General features: G+C 37.0%; 1 pseudogene; it reads right to left on the bottom strand.

Moving 5' to 3' along the window:
• Nucleotides 1-8032: 8032 nt before the first annotated feature.
• Nucleotides 8033-10395, bottom strand: LOC122728747 (annotated as a pseudogene).
• Between the last annotated feature and the right edge of the window lie 8905 nt (nucleotides 10396-19300).

Below are 19300 nucleotides of genomic sequence, written 5' to 3'. Positions count from 1 at the left end.
TTGGAAGATTGCGTTAAGTCTTGGAGTAGTCTTGCCCCTAAAGAAAAGGTAGCCTCCATTTCTTCAACTATTTGTTCTTTATACCCCCACTCACCTCACTACCTTCCACTTAGGGAAAGGACTTTAAAACTTAGGTTTGTCTTATATCTAGGGTCTTCTCAAATTTGGTAATAGAAAGGTAAATGTAAATAGAAAATAATAAACAGAAAAGGGTAGATATGTAAAATGAAGATAAGGTGTAGCACAGATATTTATTTCCTCTACATGAAAGAAATTCTTAACATACTCAAGGTCTCTAATTGCTAGAAAAAAATATAAATAAGAAGCAATAATTTAGAATACTGTCATACTTTCTGGGGATAATATTGGAATAAGAAGTTTGAAGACCTGTTGAATTGACACTTTATATTACACCTTGCTTTTCACTATCCAAACAGTTCATTCTAGTACATGTCTTTAAGCTTGTCCTACTATCAATGTTCATTTTCTCCTCCAAAAAGAGATATAGTGGATGTAGAGATGGATTCTCTAAATGAATACATGGTGAGGAACCCAGGAAATCCTGAGACACTGAGGTTCCTATTAAAATATACATCTTAAGGTCCATTTTAAGATGGTTTTTGTAGGTCAACTTTAATCAGGCAAAGAAACATGAAACAGAAGGGCCAGTCAGAGGTTCTGGATCATATTTACTGTATTATGGAAACAATTTTGACTTTATAGAGCTCCTGAGGTGCCTAGACTACACTGAGAATGTGTGCTTTATGGAATGATCCCATGAAATCTATTTCCATGCAAGCTCAGTGTGGTACAAATCCAGCTAAATATAGGATGTATGAGCATAGAAAGTAAGATTTTACTCTTATTCATCTAAACAGAAAAATGAAAAACTAACTATGAATCATAAATGATCAGGGAGAAGAAGTGTTATTTATTTATATGTGAAGAAATGAACAGCAAGTACACCCACCCCTTGCCAGCAACAGCTCAGAACTTGGGTTAAAGGTCAGATTTCTGCCACTTAAGTAGAGGAGAAAGGCAAAAGTTTCACTGAAACAATTATGAGAACAGATGGAGAGGGAGAGAGAGGAAAGGCGGGGAGAGAAAGAGACAAAGAGAAGGAGAAGCAGAGACAGAAATAGAGAAACAGGTACACACATACACACACACACACAGACAGAGACAGACAGACAAACACAGAAAGTGAGAGAGAGAGAGAGAGAGAGTGAGCTAGCTGTTTAGCTCGATTAAGGAGCTGGAAAACTGCACAGCTCTCATGAGTATCAACTAATCCCCAATGGCTTCTTTAGGAAAGAGGGAAATCCAAAACAGAGGCCTTTTTTAAAGTTTAAAGAAAAACTGTTTTAAGGAATACCTTCATATGTACAAAGTTTTTTACTGTGTGTATATATATAGGGAAGTGACTTGCCCAGGGTCACATAGCTAGTAAGTGTCTGGAGGCAGGGAACCAATTTCCCTTCCCTCCAGTTGTTTTAAACATCCTGGGCCATCTCCAGTCCATCTGACATACACACACACACACACACACACGTGTGCACCTATGTATGCGCACACATATGTCCACACGTGTGTGCACGCACACCCATATATATGAATATGAGGTTGGTCACTTAAATCCAATTAAAAGCAAGTCATGACATCACCTCCCCAATGTCATGCTAGAGAATGAAGGACAAACAACAACAACAATATAATCACAGATGTGGCAGATGACAAAGGTAATAGGTATTAATATGCTATGATGTACAAAGATTTGTCTACACTCTGTCATCCTTTTATAAAGTATGAGGAAATCCTCTGACTGGTTTGGAAAGACAGCTAGCCATATGAAGACTGGTCATGGCCCTTGAAGCTTTGGAAAAGCTAAGCCTGACAAGCTTTGGCTTGGGGATTACTGACTACTTGAAAAAGTTCTGAAAACCAGACAGGAGCACTGTTGTACAGCATGTATTCTCTGCCCCTGCCAGAGGGCAGTAGGGAGAGAAGGGGATTTTTTCTTACAAAATCATATTGATATCTTTTGTTTTTAATACAGTCTAAATTTAGCCCTATAACTTTCTCTTTTTTCCCTCCTTGATAGCCTCTTCTAAAGATGAAGAATCTTTTAGAAAAAGAAAAAGAAACACAACCAATGAATTTTAAAAATGTGCAAGGAGGTACCTCTTTTTGGGGGGTCAAACTTATTTCTTGTCATTTAGCAACATTCACTTTTTATTGTTTTGTGGTTACCATTCTAGCCACAAACTAATGCAGTCATTTTGTACATTGTTTTCTTGGCTCTGCTTACTTTACTTTGTATCATATATATCTTTCTATGCATCTCTGTAGTCATATTTGTCATTTCTTACACCGCAGTAATATTCCATTAAATTCATGCACCACAATTTCTTTAGCTGTGTCCCATTTGACAGAAATCTACTTTCCTCCCATTCTTTACTATCATTAGAAGTGCTGCTGTGGGAAGGTGTTTCTCTTCTCTTCTTCCCTGCATTATAGCACAGATAATTATCTAGTAGAAAACATTTAGCCAAGCCCGAGTAATTGGTGTAGTCAAACATTTTGAGGCAAGGGGCAGAGAGGAAGCATTCAAAGCAAGAAGAGGATTCATAAAACAAGACCTCTGGAAGCAGAGAAGACAGTTGGTTTTTGATTCAAGAGAAGGCTAACTTTGACAATCAGAAGTTGAGATGTAGAGAAGAAATGAGCTGGAGAATTCAACTAACCAAGTAATTGGGGATGGGACGTATTGATGATTCCATGAGAAGAGAAAAGACATGAAAGCACCAGCAATGTGAATTTGCCTTGGTCACATCAGTAAGTAAATATATACTAAAGACCTACTATGTGCCACTACTATACTAAGGATCTAGGATACAGATACTTGTTCCTGTCCTCAAAGAAGTTAACAATATAACGAAGGAACACAACTTATAAAAGAAAGTGGAAAGAAGAGGAAGGGGCATGATAGACTCCTGTCCAAAGGAGTGTAGCTTAGTGGGAAATGAAAAGATGACTGACTTGAAAGTGAAAGACGCCAGTTTTTCAAGGACCACCCTTTTGGGGAGGAGATGAACAGACTGCCTGCCGGGTACAGTCCGCCTGCTGCGCATGTCAGACTGCCTGCTGGGTACAGTCCGCCTGCTGCGCATGTCAGACTGCCTGCTGGGTTTTTTGACTTCCGGGGTGGAGAGAACGAGAGTAGGCCTTTTTGCCTGCTTGGAGGGACTCCTGGCGGCGCGGCACAGACGGTCTCCCTCACTCCAAAGGTGGCCTTTTCGGTTTGGTGAGTTTTTATAAGGAATATAGACTAAGCCTAGATTTAAGACGATTTGTACTGTATTTCTATTTTCCTATCCTTCTAATCAACGACACCTTATATACAATAAAGGCTCTATCTAGAAAACCAGAAGCTTCTTCCATTTACTAGTCTGGGAGATAAATTAAGGGAAAAGTTAAGTAGGGGAGATTTATGATCTAATATCCAATTTTAAATCTCACAAAAGCCATCTTTAAATGGAGGTTTTGGAAGGAGTTCTTTGCTCTACTCTCCAGCCCTCTAATCAGAGAGGCAAAGGGTGATGAGAGTTCTCATGTTCAGTCTTGGCATTTGTACTCACTACTAGTGTACTCTAAACTTGGCCCCATTTTTCTACTAACACTGTAGGTATTTTAAGGAAAGTATGCCCCGTTTTAGGTGGGAGAGGGATGTTATGTAGATACAACAATGTTCTTACTAGTTGTCGCTGTTGAGTCATTTCAGTCGTGTCTGACTCTTTGTGACACCATTTGAGGTTGTCTTGGCAATGTGAGAATCAGGGTGCCACCTCCCTGCTCAGAAAGACATTGTGAGAACCAGGGTAGCTCTACCCTGAGAAGAAAGCATGTGACCAGCCTCTGGAAACTGCCTGGCTTCCGGGTTATGTGTATTCATAGACCACCTATAAGTCATGCCAATCAATGGACCAGCCAATTAGCTTGGAGCTGTGCGTAGTGGCCACACCTGGGCAGCCCTCAGGGGGCCTCCACTCTAGAGAATGGGGATCAGCCTTTTGGTTGGAGATCAAGAGAGGAGCAGGAGGTGCAGTCAGCTAGGCTCTTTTCTTTCTACATGTGTTCTCTTTACTAACCCCTACTATACTTTAATAAATACTTAATGCCCAAAGATTGGTCCTATAAGTATCTAATTTAAGGTGACCACTCATTAGATTTTTAGACATAGCAATTAGATTTTTAACCATCACAGTTTCCTTCTCCAGTTCATTTTTACAGATGAGGAACTGAGGCAAACAAGGTTAAATGAATTGCCCCAGTTCTAACTATGCTGTCTTATTAAATTCCTTGGTGCTCATTTTATATACCGGTTGACTATTAAAGATACATTTGCTGCTGAAGACTCATGCCCTATATTTTTAGGGGTGGGGGAATACACAGGATGGTACTTTCAACCTATGATTAATCACTCCGCTTGGGACTTGGCCTTTAAGCTTGTGATTACTGAATTGGAAAGTTGGTTTGTGGTGCTCCACAAACAATCTCTCATTCTAGACTCACAATCAGAAATACTCCTCATCAGAGCTGGCCATCAGGGGGCATTACCATCCTCACCCCCTATTCCCAATCTGTACCAGCTCACAGTGGCAGCTAAGTGGCACAATTGATGAAGGGCCAGGCTTGGAATCAGGAAGGCTCATCTTCATGAGTTCAAATATGGCCTCAGACACTCACTAGCTTTGTGACCCTGGGAAAGTCACTTAACTCTCTTTGCCTCAGTTCTTAATCTATAAAATCTATAATAAAATAAGCTAGAGAAGATAATGGCAAACCACTCCAGTATCTTTGCCAAGAAAATCCCAAATAGTGCCAGGAATAATTAGGCACAATTGAAACAATTGAACAACAACATACCAGCTCATGCAGAATTACTAGATTATATAGATTATAGGGTCATAGATTTAGAGTTGGAAGGAATCTAAGAGATTATCTAATATAATCTTCCTCCATTTTACAGATGAGAAAATTAATATGGGGAAGGATGAAGTGACTAGTAGCTAGTAGCAGAGGCAGGATGAAAACAGTCATCAAATGATATCAGATTCAATACTCAACAGATGCAATTTGGGAAAACAAATATCCACATGGAAAAAAATCATGGATCCTTGAAGTACTTAAATAGACCCGTATACAAAAATATAACCTGGAAACAGTTCAAGGTTAATTTCAAAAGAATTCTTGGTAATTTTTAAAGAAAGTTATTTTGTACTAGTTTTTCATGTAGTTACTGTGCTGTGAAGCTACCTCCTTCTCAAATAAAAATCCTGGAATCCAAAAGAACAGTGGGATCACTGCCAGATAGACTGAGCAGATATTTTAGCAATCTATCTTGTCCAACTTTCTCAATTTATAGGTGAGAAAACTAAGGCACATAAAGCTGAAGTGACTTGCCTGAGACATATATCTTTTTAAAAAATTAGCCAGTACAGGGAGAATTGGACAAGTTAAAAGTCTTTCTTTCTTGTTCCTCACTTTCAGCTGGGTTTTCTATACAGTTTAGGTGAATTCACAAATTATTACACCTTCTTATGTTTTAAAACCAGAATAGAAATTTGTGTCCTGAAAAAAAGCCCCCTTCCAATTTTTAGCTGTGATTAGTGACTCAATGTGGCATAATCCCACTTTGATGCATAGTAAAGTCCAATCCAATATACATTTATTAAGTAACTACTATGTCCATGCCATGCACTGTGCAGAGTCCTGGAGATACAATTAAGACAAAGAAAAACAGTCCCTGCCCTCAAGGAGCTCACAATCTAAGGAGGAGAGACAACACATAGAGGAAGGCAGAAAAGTAGGTGGAAGGTGGTAAGGGGGATAGACCAGGGAGGGTATCTGGCCTGGTGGACCTGAAAATAGGCAGAAAGGCAAATGTAGAGTGGAACAATCAAAGTCCAGTTTCCTCAATAAAGGAAGGCATTGGGAGGAGTTTAGTACTCTACCCTCCAGCACTCCAAGAGGAAGCTGAGGGAGGTGGTGTCAGTCTAGTTGGAGTGAGCAGTATGGTGATGAGCTAAACCTAGGAGGGGTATCTTGTTCCAAATGGAATTGAAACCAAAGAGAGCAGCAGAAGCTGGATGGAGTGACTTGGATTTCTTAAAGATCCACCAGTGGTAGACCAAGCTGGAAACTTTGGCCTATGACAGATAAGGGCCATCACAGTAAAGTTGGGAAAGGGGATCCCAGGTGATGAATTTTAATGAGCACAATACCTCATGAAGGCATGTTATTAAGGGGTAGAGGGGCTGCTATTTGTGTTTGTCATGGCCCACAGATATGAAACCACAAACTTCTTGAGGTACTAAAGAAGTAAGAAAGACAGCTATATCAGAAAGTAAAGCCATGGGGAGATAGATAAAGAGTTAGACAGGATCTTAGAAGTCATCTGTTTTAATACCCTCATTTTACAGATGAGGAAATTGAGGCAAAGAGTGATTTTTTTTTTAAAGCAACTTGCCCAAGGATACAGAGGCAGTAAGTGACAGAACTGGAATTTAAACTCAGGTTATCAGACTTTAACTCTACTATTCTTTTGGCTACACCATGCTATTTCTAAAGATATACTTGATCAAGCAATGAGCAAACATTAAGCACCTATTGTATGTGAGGCAATGGGCTAGGTGAAACTTTTGGACTCATGCTAAATGTAAGGATGATGTACTCGAGGTTTACTTTATTGTCATTTTTAAAGGTTTGAGACTTCCAGATACCAGGCAAGAGTTGGACCCTTAAATTCCTGCTACCCAGTAAGAAAGAATGGGACAAAAATGGTAGGTTTGGTGATCTATAGTCCGTTTTAGCAAAGTTTTAACAAGTTTCACTCTTTAGCCAGCTTGATTCCCAACAAAGAAACCTAGGAAAATCTCTTGATTGGATATCCCAGAAGGTACCAAATCTGCCTTTGAAAGCACCCTAGAATTATAGGAACAGAGATTTAGAGATGGAAAGGACCTTTGAAAACATTTAGTCCAATCTCCACATTTTATGAATTAATCAATCAAAAACCCACAAGTACTATTTACTACTTACCAAGTATTGTGCTAGGCTCCAGGGATAAAAAGACAAAAAAATGAAACATTCTCTGCCCTCAAGAATCTTATTATATCAGATGAGACAATGCGTATACATAAAAGTAAATATGGAATAAATACAAAATATTTAAAGAGGTTGGGCACAAGCAGATGAGGAAACTGATTCCCAGAGAGGTTGTGACTTGCTCAAAGTTACATAGATATTAAGTGGCAGAGCTGTGTTTCATACTCAGGCTCTCTCATTCCAAATCCTGCTTTCTTTCTCATATAGCACTCTAGTCTAAATCACCTCAAGAGTTCCTTTCAACTCTAAAATTCTATGATTCTAAGAATAGTCCAGAATGTTAATATTTTTTTTTTGCAGGGCAATGGGGGTTAAGTGACTTGCCCAGGGTCACACAGCTAGTAAGTGTCAAGTGTCTGAGGCCGGATTTGAACTCAGGGACTCCTGAATCCAGGGCAAGCGCTTTATCCACTGCGCCACCTAGCCACCACCTAATAATTTTATAATACTTATAAAAGAACACAATATAGTTTTTATTCTATAACTTGGTATCATTAAATTAAAATTGGTTTATTTGAACAGTTCTTTGCTCATTAAATTGAACAGAGCATATTATTACTAGCAATACTGTTAGTAACACATAATGTATGCAATAAATTATAAATGGAACATATAATTATCATAGAAATATTAAATGAAATATGTAATTATTAATACTACTGTTAACTATTAATACTACTATTAACATTATGAATGTTATTATTACTATTTGCCCTGGTATGAAGAGTATAGTTGGTATGAAAGAAACTATAGTTACCCCAAGTTTTCATACTTGCGACCTTGGAGGGAAAAAAAATTTGCCTGGCAAGGAGATTAAACTTCCAACAACATCAGCCACCATCTCAGTTAACAAGACTGGTGTGGTTCAACCTTCACCTATAAAAGAGATTGAGCCTGACACATTAACTGCCAGCAACCATACAAAAGGGTAGTAAAATAGATAAAGCAGTCCCTCTCCCTGGTAAAAAGATTGAACAGTGTATAGCAAATGTACTTCTACTAGCAAACAGTCCTCTGAGGAAAAATCCCCTCTGTCCTTTTGAGTCAACAACAGCAACTAATATAAGGTCCAAGTCTGTCCTGAGTTTCTTTGTCACCTAAATTCCAGTAAGTCTCTTGCCAAGTTTTATCAGAGTTGGGTATCTCTTAGTCTGACATTAGAAAAATGAATAAATGAAAAGAAAAAAGAATACAAAGGCAGAGATGGAATCTATAATATGAAATTTATGGGGGGAGCAAGAAAAACAACTAGACTAGGATAAGTATGCATTGAGGAAGGAGTTCCATAGAGTAGGAGCATATTGTGAGGGACTTCAGAAATTGATACTTCATCTATATGAACAACAGGAACCTGCCAAATAATTGAGGGGGTAAAAATCACAGATATTATTACCTGCAAAAATGACCATTAAGAAGTCATTAGTAGGGGCAGCTAGATGGCGCAGTGGTAAAGCACCAGCCCTGGATTCAGGAGGACCTGAGTTCAAATCCGGCCTCAGACACTTGACACTTACTAGCTGTGTGACCCTGGGCAAGTCATTTAACCCTCATTGCCCTGAAAAAAACAAAAAACAAAACAAAACAAAAAAGAAATTATTAGTAACAACTAACTCACATGACTCCTTTGTCATTTCTACAAAAAACTTTCATAAGAATAATTACACACCTAACAAGGGCATCCTTAATGAAAATGTGAGAAGGTAACAGGCATCCTTTGTAAAAGAAGTTCTATAAAAATTTCTAAATTGTTCATATCCTTTGACACAGTGAATATACCTTTGGTTCTACATTCCAATAATGCCAAAGACAGACAGCAAAGTCCCACATATTAAACTATATTCATAGCAGCAATTAGTCAATCGAGATTTACTAAATATTTGCTGTGTCAGGCACTATGCAAAGTTCCAGGATTTCAAAGAAAGACAAAAGACAATCCTGGGTCTCAGGAAGCTCCTATTGGAAGAGACAACATATGCATGCAAAGAACTATATGCAAACAAAATATATACAAGATAAATTGGAGATGATCAGATAGGGGAAGGCATTAAGGAGAAATTAAGAAAGGCTTCTTATAGAAGATGGGACCTTGTGATAGCAAAACAACTAGAAACAAGTAAGTACCTATTGATTGGGAATACCTAAGGAAATCAAGGTATGTGACTATGATGCAATGTTATTGTGTAATAAGAAAAATGAATTTTAAGAAATATTGACTAACTAATACAAAGGATAGAGTAGTAAGACAGTAATATATACAATGACCATAATAATGTAAAGGAAAACAACACAAACAACAAAATTCAGATTAATTAATGAGCAATTTTGATTCAAGGAAGCTAATAATAAAAAATAATTCCTTGCTCTCAATAGAAAAATGGTGTGCTAGGCATACAGAATTCTGATTATAGTGTCAAACATCGTCATTTTATCCATTTGTTTTCATCACCATCATTGTTATTTTGTTATGAGAGTATTCTATAGGCACAAAGGTGTGAAGAGTATTGAAAAGTTACAGTTCTTTTAAAAAACAAACCATATCAATAAAATTTTTTCATATAAAAAGTCTTTATTTGATTTATGGCAATTGCTTCTTTTTTGGGGGGCTTTGGAGCAACTGCTCTCTGGGCTTGGAGCCTTCTGAGCTTATGCTTTCTGAGCAGGTCCCTTTTTTCCAGGTCCCTTCTTAGCTGGGGCCTTCTGGCCTGGGGCTGCCTTCTAGCCCTCTTCTTCTCCAAGAGGATCTTCTTGGCAAAGAACTTTGAGGCAAATGCCCTCTGGGCATCTCCCTTCTTACCCTTCTGGGTAAATGTCTTCTGGGGCTTCTTCACTTTGTGCTTGATAATTCTGTTTTTTCTTCTTCTTCTTCTTATTTTATTTTTTATTTTTTGGCCTTCATGACTTTATAACAGTCAAAGTCTGTCATCTCAACTTTCCTTTAAGTGACTTCAACTGGTCCATCTTATAGCTTTCCATTTTGTATTGATCTTTCCTTTCTTACAAGTGATCCTGATCTACTTGTGAGGATCACTTCTGTGGGAACTGAACAATGAAGATGGTAAATTGTATACATTTAAATGGCATTGACTGCCTCCTCACACCACTGCATGGACAACCAACCAAACTCCTGTTCTGATCAATAATATCCACAATAGGTACCAGCTTGCTGGCATGTGGCACAAAGGATATATATGCCACCTGGCCAGTTTCCACATAGCACTTGAATACCATGTTGGCAGTGCTGAATGAGAAAGAAGAGCATGAAGAGTTCAAAATATTTTTTTAGAAAACAAAATATATTCTATAGCAGATTACATCTTTATAGTCACACAACTAACTGCAAGTTTCAAAGAATATAAAGTCCTACTGTACTTATTAATTTTTGAATTTTAAAAGTATTCAATTCAGTAGAGCAAAATGCATTCTCAAATGCTTTCCTTCAACAAGGTATGTTCCATGCATATGTTATTATTAGAAAGATTCCTTGATGGATTCAATAGTGCATAATTTTGTTCAATGACCTTTTGATTACTAATATTAACTGAGGCATAAAACAGAGAAATTGATTATTAATGTCAAGCAAGACACAAAACAGAGAATTGGATGCCTGCCAATGGTTTTTGTCATTCTCAAAGAACATAGCTGGATAGTGAGATCTTCCAGATGCTCCTATTTGAAGATTAAAATACGTTTCCCCCTAAAACACTGCAGAGCCCCCTGATGGAGAAGTGGTCACATAAGAAAAATCAGGGGGTTGAAGAATGTCTGCTGTCCAGAATATGAAATGTAGTTATATGGATAGCTCATGGAGCTTATATGCATGCATGCAATAGTATGCATGCACACATAGAGCAGTGCATGTATGTGCATGTATACACACATATACATGTACGAATATGTATAGATGTTCATGTATAAATATATACATACACAAATACATATGTGCATATATGCATAGAATACATGATAGATACTGAAAACAGACAATGCAGACAATGATAATACATGATATTACAAATAGACAATGAACTGGGCCTACAATGAGAGCAAGATGATTTGCATTTGGGAAAATACATAGTCCTTTCACTGACTCCAAGCCTCTTCTTGAAACAAAAATTCATGTATTTTTTTTTAACACCCATTGATTAATCAAGAAACATGTATAAAGCACCTACTATGTGTTAGGCACTGTGCATTTACACCATCTGTCAGATTTTTTTTTTTTTTGGTTTGGTGAGGCAATTGGGGTTAAGTGACTTGCCCAGGGTCACACAGCTAGTAAGTGTCAAGTGTCTGAGGTAGGATTTAAACTCAGGTCCTCCTGACTCCAGGGCTGGTGCTCTATCCACTGTGCCACCTAGCTGTCCCAAGATAAGGTTTTTTTGTTGTTGTTGTTGTTTTTTTTTAATTTTGTGGGGCAATGGGGGTTAAGTGACTTGCCCAAGGTCACACAGCTAGTAAGTGTCAAGTGTCTGAGGCCGGATTTGAACTCAGATACTCCTGAATCCAGGGCCAGTGCTTTATCCACTATGCCATCTAGCTGCCCCCAAGATTAGGTTTTTAAAAAAGAGTGTAGACAATTACAGAAGAATGGAGAGAACCACACTCAAAAGTTACAATGGATAGGAAAAACACCACACAAATAAAAATTCAGATTTGATCTCCTGGAAGGTAGGTCTTCATATGCAAAAGGACTCTTAATGCAACCAAAACAGGAAGTACTTCCAAGGAATAGCAAGAGAAAAGAGCCATAATGTGAATAATCCAAAATATACCTTGTCTTTTAAAGCTACCAGGAGATAAATGGATCAGGCAAGTCCATGGGAAAGGGGTACTCCCCACAGGGTGGTGGGGTGTGGAAGGGTGTTATGTCTGCAGTACAGGGTAGAATTATAAGAGTCAGGAGGACTGTATGGACCCTAAGTGTTTTTTTCTTTTTGCAGTATGGGGTGGAGGCTGATGGTCCACTTAAGAACGATAGCCTAAGAGAGAGGGAGAGTTGTTTTATGGGTTCATGGATATTTCTGTAGACCTTCTGTGTGTTGTGTTTTCAGTTAGTTTGAAATATGGCTTGCGCTCTAGTTAATGTATTGTTATCTTGAATGCTTGCAAGAACATTAAAGGCCCATTTCTCTTTTTTGGTCCATTAGGTCAAATTCTGTTGTTGCCAAAGGAAAAGTTTTAGATGAGGGTATAAGCCAGAAAGAGTATGATAAGTGAGAAACCTCTAAGACTGAATCCATATCCTGTCAATACAATGCTTCAGTTCTTAACCATACAAGTTAAACATATGTGGTAGAAACAGGGAGAGGAAAAAGTGATGTGACTGTCTCAATAAGAACAACATACAAAATCCCGTGATTGACTTTTCCCAATCAGATAAATTGTAATTTCCTATACTACTTAGAAGAAAAAGAAAGAAGCCTTCCCCTACTACAACTTATATCTTTGACTGCTTGTTGCTAGGCTAAGGATTGCTTGCAATTTAAATACAATGGCAATTTTCTTGGCAGTTGAGTTGCCTCTAAGAGCTTAAACTTTTACAAGCTGTCTTCTTGTATAGACTACCTTCTTTTATAGAGTTTACAGTTATAAATCCAAGCTTAGACCATTTCTGGTACAAGATTTTGAAGAAAGATTTAAAGTGGTTTCATCACCATCTCTGTAGGGAAGAGAGAAGACATTTATCTTTTTTGATCTGTGTTCAGTTTCAGATGGTTCAGAAAGAACTGAGTCCTTTAAGAAACCAGTTGGTAAAAGCTGTAATGTCAGTTAGAAATACCTGGGGGTAGAGTGGAATGTAGGTAATATAAAAACAAACCAAAAAAATGAATAAAAATCTATTTAAAAAAAGAAATCGCTGGTAAGATATTTAGTTACATTATGGGTATATAAATAAATAAATTCAGGCTTACTTAGAAGAAAATGGAGAAGACAGATAGAAGTTAAAGAACTTCCATTCTGTGGAGGACTATGGAAAGCCTCAAAGAGCTTAATAATAATAAAACAAAACAAAAAAAAACCCACTTTTTTTTTTAAAGCATACACTTAGAAAGCGCTGTAAGATTTGCAAAGTGCTCTTTGAGACAATCCTATGAAATTTAAGTGCACCAGCAATTTCCTTAGTAGTATGAGTATTATTGTCTCTATTTTTCACATGGGGAACCTGAGGTACTGATTTTAAGTGACTTGCCCGTGGTCGTAGAGATAATTAGTGCCTGAGATGGGATTCAAATCCAGGTGTCCTAACCCAATGTCCATTGTGTATATTGTATAGTCACATTGGCTCTCAATTTATGAGCTATTTGAGACTTTCATACTAACAATGAATAAATGAAAAGGAAGCAATTATTACCTACAGTCTAAATACCATCTTATAGTCTGAAACAAATGGGGACATAAGCTATGTGAATGACCTTTAACAGCATGGTGGTGGGAAAAAAATAAACTAACCAGTAGTTAAAGAAACAAAAGCTGGTAAGTTAGAGATAAAAAGGCCCTAAATCATTAGCATGGTTATTTTATTTCTCTTGTGGTATTGTTTTTTTTTCAATATTTTAGAAGATTTAATTGCTGTATTTTGAACATTGAGTGGCCAAAACCAACTGATTCTCAGTAGCTAGCCTTTTGGTGGTGAGCCTGTCCAAATTTAACTAGGCTGGTGCTTAGAGAAGATACATTCCCTCTTGCCCTCAAGCCCACATTCTAAGTTTTTCCATCTTGGGTAGGACTAAGACCCAGAAGGCACTATGTTCTGGTGACTTAGCCTACAAGCCTTGAAGGGCACTTCTATGCTATGGTGACATACCAGAAGAGGATGTTAGGGGAACTCCATTCCTTTTTCAGAATATTTCATTGTTTTTATTAACTATAATAACTAATGATTATACTATGAGGTTTGGAAAATGCTATGCATCTATTATCTCATTTCTTATTTCATCCTCACAACCCTAGAAAGGAGGTACTATTCTTAGCCCATTTTACAGATGAAGAAAAGAAAGCAGGTGGAAGTTAACAGGAGCATTTGTTTGAGGAAAGACGATCTCATTCTCCTGAATCCAAGTACAATATTCTATCTACTATGCCACTTGGCATATTAAAAAAAAAACCTGACGTGATATCAAATATGCTTTGTTGTTAATGAATATGTGTTGTGCATGTACAATTTCAGAGTATATAAGTACTGAATGATCTATTACTGCTGTTCTCAGTTTTCTCAGTGCCTGAGATCGGTCTAAGTTGCTGTGTCTATACTACCCTAATTAGGCATCACTAATCATCTGGTAGCAGTTCCCAGAGGGGAGGCAAAGCACCATAGAGGAATTAAAAAACCTCTCTTGGACTTGCCTTGAAATCCCAACCCCTTTTAAAGTGACAGAAATGTCACAGTTCCCATTAAGCAAGATGCACTTAAAATTTGCTCAAGGGTGATATCTATCAACTGTGAACATCTCCTTATCTTCAACCTTGCCAAGTGCCAGCATAAATCAGTAGTTGCTGTATACATTCATGCCATCTCTGGGACTTTGTATTAACTTCATTGCTTTCTTTGCACACACATCTTCCATTGCTATAGCCACTTCATTCAATTAACCCAATGGATTTCTAATGCAATCTAACATTCTCCTTCCATCATTTAAGCCTATTTTGCTTGTTCAAAGTTATATCCCATTCCTTCCAAAAATGGATCTTGACTACTAAAATTAAACTGAATGTTGCATAATTGTAATGATGAATCTTGCCCAAGAGAAAAGATTAGTAAGAACCTACCCCTGTTTAATGGAAAGGTTTATTTAAGACTCAGGGAATATTTTGGGGAGAAATGACAATATGTACAGAAATAACTAGATGAAAAGGAAAAAGGCTTCAATAAAATTTCTTTAAAAAATTAAAATTAGCCATTGATTCATTTATAACTTGAAAAATGATAGCACGTATTCAGGGCTGGGAGAGTGGATTTCCTTAGGAATCTCTCAGCATATTATTCTGAATCAAAATGAATGAGGATAGCAAAAGACTTGATCCATGTAATGCAACTTGTAGCATTGCCTTGAAACATGTCTCTCTTGAAACTCTAAATCAATAGCTTTCCAGATCCCCACCCAAAGTCTAAGATGCTGACAATATATCAAGAGGTAAATATTCATTCAGGAAATGTCATGGAATAAATATCATTTGAAGAACATTGGCCAAGTCAATGGCTGTAGAAGAATTACTTGGTGGACTTATATGTTTTTTAGAAAATAAATATTTACTGATAGTTTTGACTTTATATCAACTAAATTTCCCAATTTCTTTCTCTGTCCTCCCCTCCCAAAAAATAGGCCTTAGGGGAAAAATGAGTGAAGAAAAAGAAAAAAAAAGATCAACTTAATGAACCAACATATGGGGAAAAAAAATCTAACTTTCTATATGGTATTCCTCAGTCAAAACCCCCTACATCTGCAAAGAAGTTGGGGTGATGCCTTCTCACATCTTTTATTTGGGGCCAAGCTTGGTCATTATATTTCATAGAATTGCATTTCAATTGTTATTTTATTGTTCCTTGCTCCATTTACATTTTTGTAGTCATTGCACATTTATAATTAAGTACAGATCAGGAAAAAAATAAAAAGAGCTAGAATTTGACTTTATCACTATACACAGTCAAACCCATTCCCATATCTATGATTTTTCTTAAATAGTTCTCACCCTTCAACATTGTTATAACTTCCCATTAAGAATTTTTGAAAGTATTTTTTGTTTTTGTTTTTCTTGCGTATACATCTATTAGATTGGGTATTGTTTTCCCCCTAATGGGGTTATACCCCTGTTAGGATCCATCAAAACAAGCAAAAAAAAATTTCTCTCTTCAAATAACTGTAACAAATCCCTTAAATGTCAACAAAATATTAAAAATTGATTTAGTGCAGGATACATTTTTAGTAAAACATATAAATTCCAGAATTAGTGACAATTCATGTTAGACTGGCTGACGTTTACCTTTACACCACCTGTAAAGAAAATAACTAAGCAAGTTAATGGTATAAACATGACTGTATGGGCCATAATTTACTTATTTAAATTTTTAAAGATTTTACCATATGAATTACCTTATGCAAATGCATATTATTTTTTATAAATGAGATGTTGGTTCTTTAAAACTGGTTCAGCATGCCTTTCATTATTTTGTTAGAAGTTAGATTTTCTGTATGTACTTGAGAATAGTACAACTCCTTTTCTTTTTAAAAAAAATCATAAAAATCACAGTTTTTATGAATTCAGACTGTCTTTCCCTTACCCCCCAATTAGCTCAAATCAGTGAGGTTTGACTAGTCTGGGATTTTGTATTCCCAATTAAGACTATTAAAAACTGAGAATACATGAAGAATAATGCAGAGACTGCTGAGCCAAGTTAAGTTGTATAAGGACTGCTGATAAGGTAAGAACACAAATAGATTTCCATGCCCTGGTTTAAAGGAACACACTTTGAAGTATAGATGAGCTACATCCATTTTACTGAAAAAGTGAGCTGAGATCTATCAAAAGTCATTATAAAAAGTTTTCAATATCCTTCTTTAGAAAAGATGTGAACTGGGCAGCTAGGTGGCACAGTGGATAAAGCACCAGCCCTGGATTCAGGAGGACCTGAGTTCAAATTTGATCTCAGACACTTGACACTTACTAGCTGTGTGATCTTGGGCAAGTCATTTAACCCTCACTGCCTCACCAAATACATACATACATATATATATATATACACACACATACATATATATATATACACACACATACATACATACATATATATATATATATATATATATATATGAGCTAATAAGAGAATAAATTTAAATAAGGAAACTTTTAATGGTCAAATCAATAGAAGTGTTGGGATTGGAGGGAGCCTGGGAAACAACAATCACAAGGACTTGGTGACTAAATGATGTAATGGGAAGGAGCAATGAGGAGGGAGAAGAATGTAAGATTATGTTACAGCCTAACTTCTTAAACTGTGGGTCCCGACCCCATATGGAGTCATGTAACTGAATGTTGGGGTCGTGAAAAATTTGGCAACAATAAAAGGTTATGTATGCCTATTTTATATACCTATATATATGGGGTTATGTAAAAGTTTCTTGGGCATAAAGGGGTTTTGAGTGGAAAAAGTTTAAGAAGTCCTGTGTTACAGCATGGTGAAAACTTCTTTATTCAGAAGAACAGGAGGATGAACTTATCTGGGGGTTAGATATGATAATATTATAGGATTAAAATTTTTTTTCTCTACTCAATAAACATTTACTTTTTTTCTCAGAACCTTGGAGAAAGAAAACCAAAACCTTTTAACTATATATATATATAGTCAAACAAAACAAATTTCCACATTGACCATGTTCAAAAATGTGTCACATTCTTTATATTTACTACATATTCTGCATATTTTACATATCTACATATTTACATCTCTACCAGGAGGATAGCATTCTTCATGATCAATTCTTTGGAATCATGGGTGAAGATCATAGGATTTTTGAGCTTGTGTCTTTTAAGATCATCCAATCCAACTTCTCCATTTTATAGATGAGGACTCTGAGGCCCAAAGAGTTTGTGACTCATCCAAGGTCACATGGGGAGTAAGAGAACTGGAATTCTTATTGTCGTATGGAGAGATATAGAGAACTATTTCACTTTTGGATCTGTTGAGTTTGAGCCAGCCAGGACATCTATAGGTACATCTATGTATATGTCTATATCTATCTGTTTATATATAAAATGGTCAGTAGGCAAATGGAAATAGGGAAAGAAGTCAGAATTAGAAATAGGGATTTAAAGGTCATCTAGCATGGAAGTCATAGCTGAGGTTGCAGTGATTGGATGGAATGAAATATCCAGGGGAAAGAATGTTGAAAGCAAAGAGCAGAGAGTCTAGACAACATCCTGAGGAAGGGTAATAATTAGAATTTAACAGCAAGAAGAATAATGAAAGAGATGGAAAAGTAGCCACCAGAGGAAAACCAAGAAAGAGCAATGGTAGGGAAATTGGGAGAGGAAAGAATATGAATGGTCAACAGTGTCAAGTGACACTACCTGAAGATGAGGCATCAGAAGATGAAAACTAAGAAAAAAAAACCACTGGATCCCATATGCTGATAACTTTTTAATTTTCAATTTATTATTATTATTATTATTATTATTATTATTATTATTATTATTATTATTGTTATTTTGCAGGGCAATGAGGGTTAAGTGACTTGCCCAGGGTCACAAAACTGGTAAGTGTCAAGTGTCTGAGGCCAGATTTGAACTCAGGTCCTCCTGAATCCAGGGCCAGTGCTTTATCCACTGTGCCACCTAGCTGTCCCCCACTGATAACTTTTAAGAATCCTGTTTCAGTAGGTTGCCCAGATCATGACCCAGACTTCAGGGCACTGGGGGAAAGTATTCTTAGTTGGTGCAGTAGAGTTACCTTAAGAATGGCTGTCTGCTGGGTTCTGAAGCTCATTGCCAATGTAGAGTTCACAGCCATACTTTCCTCTGCCATGAAAGGTCATGCTTCCTGCAGCAGCTTTTCTTTGGGTGACTATTGCATTCTCAGTGTGTCTATCCTCACTCAATGCAGATAATTTCATTGCCACTATCTCTCTGGTAGACATTACTGCTGATTCTGGAAGGCACTACCACCAATGTCACAGATACCACCTTGCAGACTTCTGAGATCAGATGAACCTGACGAGATTATTGTCTGGACAATTTCATCTCAGAATACTTCTTTGCCTAAGATTTAGAAAGAACAAACACAAAGAGAATGGGTTTCAATCAATTAACAAATAAGTGGTGGCTGGATAGGAGATAGGGAAGTCATCCTTCCCCTACCTGTGTCTCAGGCTAAAGCACTCCTGATGCTTTGAAGCCAAAAGTAAGACAGAGTGAGAGAGATAGACAGACAGACAGATACAGACAGACACAAAGACAGACAGACAGATAGATAGATGATAGATAGATGGTAGATAGATGATAGATAAATGATAAATGGATAGATAGATAGAGAGACATGGAGACAAGACACAGAAACAAAGAGATACATACACATGTATACAAAGAGATGGACAATAAGACAGAGAGATACAGAGATGAGTGGACTGTCTCTTTTTTAGGT

The sequence above is a fragment of the Dromiciops gliroides genome, chromosome 5, assembly GCF_019393635.1.
Source record: "Dromiciops gliroides isolate mDroGli1 chromosome 5, mDroGli1.pri, whole genome shotgun sequence".
In the NCBI taxonomy this organism is placed as follows: domain Eukaryota; kingdom Metazoa; phylum Chordata; class Mammalia; order Microbiotheria; family Microbiotheriidae; genus Dromiciops; species Dromiciops gliroides.
This window is presented reverse-complemented; position numbering and strand designations above follow the sequence as displayed.